The sequence below is a fragment of the Arachis ipaensis genome, chromosome B06, assembly GCF_000816755.2.
Source record: "Arachis ipaensis cultivar K30076 chromosome B06, Araip1.1, whole genome shotgun sequence".
In the NCBI taxonomy this organism is placed as follows: Eukaryota; Viridiplantae; Streptophyta; class Magnoliopsida; order Fabales; family Fabaceae; genus Arachis; species Arachis ipaensis.
Window position 1 is genome coordinate 113,504,502 of NC_029790.2, and position 4,013 is coordinate 113,508,514.

Consider the following 4,013-nt stretch of genomic DNA (forward strand, 5'->3'; position numbering starts at 1 on the left):
AGGAACTCCAATTTATAAAATTAATTATAACTTATTTATATTTATATTTTTAAAATTGTGGGTCGTTATATTCTACCCACCTTATAAAAATTTTTCGCCCTCGAAAATTGATATAAGATGAAAAAGATTCATACTAACTTCCCTTTCAAACATGTCAATGAAAAATAGAAAGATTTGACATGTTCAGTTTTCAAACATGAAAAAAATAATATCGTGTGAAAATGATTGAAAAAGTGTAGTGTGGTACAGAAATTGTATGATAGGTTTAATGCAAATTAAACTTAGAATTCGAGGACTTGTAATTTTAACAAATAAACTCAAGTTTGAACAAAGAAATTCAAAATTCAGAAAGAAAAAGGTTGAACATCACAGATAATAGTTACAAGAAGTCGAAAAGATGAGTATAATCGAAATTAAACAGAAGTGCACAAAAACACAAAATCCATTAGAAAGAGAGTTAAATTGTACCCTAAGGAGAAATCTGAAAAAAGAAACTTGGATAGGAACAATAAAAGAAAAGGTAGTAGAATAAGTCGAAACAAATCCAAGTTGAATTACCAGATTCACAAATATAGATAACCAAAGTCAATGACATTATTTTGGAAGAATTAAAGATTGATTATTGCCCCAAATCTAGCTCAAGATCAAATGGTACAAGATGCTTGATGAAGAATATAAGCAATGCCAAAGATAAAAGTTCAGAAAGGATCTATCTGCAAGCGATCTATTTCCTTTAGGCCATTTCGACGAAGAGAACAGTCTGTTTTTCGTGACAACTGTATCCCGCAGAACTATCGTATTTGCTTGTCACATCCAGAAATTGCTCATGGGCATAAACAAGCTCAAGCTTAATCAAAGGAATACAAAACAAAAGAAGATATTGAGAATTATGTGTTGCGTCGAAACAAATTCAAAATCAGATCGAAGGGTAAGGATTTATGAAGAAGTATACAAATAATGATAAAGATGGATAATCAAATCTAGTTTTAAAAAGAATTGAAACAAGGGATGGAAGAGATGAAAAATAAATGAACAAACAGTGAAAGAAAAGATGACACCAAGTCACATAGCACGAATAAAGAATATACTTCTAATGTTCCCAAACCTTGTGATTCGCATAACCTATTGTTTCTATTTCGTCTATGATAATTCATTAGTGTTTCCATATACATGAATCATTAGTATTAAATTGGCCAGACCTAATACCATAAGAGATGCAACGGTCGACTAACAGCATTAATTAACAGATAATCATTCATCTGAAACCCAAATTCTTGTCACTAGGATAAGTCCTATTGCATGATAGATACTCTAAGTACGCAGTGAAGTATACAAGACTCTAACAAGAACGAACTTCTCTGATACCATAATGTAACACCATAACTTTTAGCACCTCATGATCGTACTAAAAGTTCAGGCGCTACTTACCTCTATTCCATTAATTATATACTATGTTTATTTAGTATTGAGCCTTCGCGAATACGTACCGAAACTTTAATTAAGAAAATAGAAAGTTTTTACTTTTAATCACTTTATCACACACACACACACACACACATTCCCAAATACAAGTCCTATCCCCTCTATAAACTAAAAATAGTAAACGACGAGAGAAAAATAAGATCTAACAACTCAATAAACATAATCTTCTATGCGCTTTTAGCTTCGCACTAAACCTTCACACATGTAGCTGAAAGGGGTAAAAATAGGGAGTAAGAATTGGGAAGTTCTTAGTAGGATCGGGGTTAGAAGTTAAGTTTATTTTATATATACTTGGTCAGCAATAACATCTGTAAGAATTGAAAATAATTAACTGATTAATTAACATAAAATAATAATAAATTAGTTGCCTGAAATAGGATCTAAAAATTTAGAATATTAATTAGAAAATTTGAATATGATATTTGGACTCAGTAGATTTTTTTGAGTTGGAAAATATAATTTTATGTGAAAATTTGTGTAAAAATGCGTATCGGTAAATTAGCCGGCAGTACCAGCTTAAATCTATCTGGTACTGTGTGAGAGTAGTAAAAATAGTAAAAAAATTTAGAAAATTAGTTAAAGTTAAAAATCGGGCGCTAATTTTAAAGGTTTGGCTCAAAGTTAGGCCAAACAGGCCAAAAACACTAACGGGTTGGACTGGTCCCAAGTTGGACCCAAGGCCAACATATATAACCACTTAAATGAACCTCATTCAACCCATTCATCACTTAAACAACACAAACACAGCTGAAAGGAATGAGGAGAGAGGTGAGAGCTTTTCCACCATTATTACTATTCACGCCTCTCTTCTGGAGGCCATAATTCGAGCTACGGTGCTCCGATTGATGAGCTGTTTGCGGCTACGCGAAACTCTCTCTGAGCCCGTTAGTTTCATCTAACCAAAATGGTAAGAATCTCGAGAATTCTTGCCCATTTTTCTGCCCTAAGAAATTCAAAAATTAAAGTTTTGGTTTTGAATAGATTTTGTGTTTTCAATTGATTAAGTGGTATCTAAGATTGGGCTATTGGTGGTTTGCGCCTCAAACACCATCAAAAAAGGTAAGAAAACTCTTTGCCTTTGTGAAATTGTAATTTTGGAAACTCTAGGTTGACTTGTGGTAATTGGTATAATTTTAGTTGAGTTCTTACAATTGTTGGAGTTGATTTGGAGCTTTGAATGTGAGATTGGTGATTTGTTGGTGATTGAAAGCTTGTTTGGACTCAAATTTGGGTATTGTGCATATTGAGAATCGACCAAGGTATGGTTTCAATTTTCTCTATGTAATATGTAATATTTCTGAAAACTTAGACTAGTGGACCTTACGATAGGATTGAATTTGGTTGTTGACAGTTGTTAAATTGATAATGTGTGATGATGTTAATGCTTGTGATAGTTTTGATGACTTGTGATGGAATTGTTGATGTTGAGGTTGAATTATTGTAGTTATGAGAATTTTGATGTGGTATGATAAATGATGCATATGAGTGGTGAGATTGTGTTCATGTTGTTAATATTGGAATATTGATGTACGAATTGTGGAATTGTTGAGTTTATGAAGGAGGAATTGATTGATATAGGTGTTGAATTGGTTGAATTGTGATGGAAAAGTGCATTTATAGTGTTTTATGGTGAAATTGAATAAGCTTTGACTTGGGATAAGTTCAAGATGAAATTTTATGGGAAGTATTTCTTGCAAGCAATTCGTACCGCGAAGGAACTGGAGCTAATGCAGCTGAAGTAGGAGGGTATGTCTGTTGCTGAGTATACCTGAGAATTTAATAACTTGTGCCGCTTCTCAAGAACTTGTCAGAAAAATTCAGCCAATTATGAAGAATGGGCCTGTACCCAGTATAAAAGGGGACTCAAGAAAGAGATATTCAACTATGTGAACCCTCAAAATATAGAAAGTTTAGCCGAGTTGGTTAGCAAGAGTCAGCTTGCAAAAGATTGTTCCATGGACACATCAATCCTCAAGAGAAGGCCTTCAACAACAGCATTTACTCTATCTTCTACTTTCGAAGTCAGAAGCCCTAAAGAGATTGATTTCATTACTATTGAGATTGAGAGTTGAAGTCTTTCTATTGAGCAGAAAATTCAAGCAAATATTGATATTTAGAGTTACACGTCCTTAAGCTGCAAGCAGCAAATAATATTAGAATACAGGCAGTACTACTTAGACAGCTAAGCGAGAGTTAACTCAGTCTAGTTACAAAAACCGTAAACAAAGTCATTTAATTAGGAAAGCACTACGATCTTTAATTTCCCTTCTCAAGAGTGGCATTTCCGTGCTCCTATCCATAATTCTCACCTAGTGTCCGTAAAAACCTTCTCCCAAGATATCATATTTTGATTACAACTTGATATCGCTTATACATTAGATATATTTAGCCAACATCAACTTTGAATTACAAAACTAAACACATGATTGATTTGTCTCTAATAGAAGATTATTATATTGAAATAATAAATATATCCAAAATTCAATTTATTATGTGTCAAATAATTCTTTGTTATTATATATATTATTCAA

At 32.7% G+C, this 4,013-nt stretch overlaps 1 long non-coding RNA gene across 1 annotated transcript; it reads left to right on the forward strand.

The window, feature by feature from the left end:
- On the forward strand, nucleotides 2,017–3,923 carry LOC110263489. The gene is made up of 3 exons (XR_002349257.1): nucleotides 2,017–2,389; nucleotides 2,488–2,541; nucleotides 2,620–3,923. It is a non-coding gene; the product is annotated as an uncharacterized LOC110263489 (long non-coding RNA).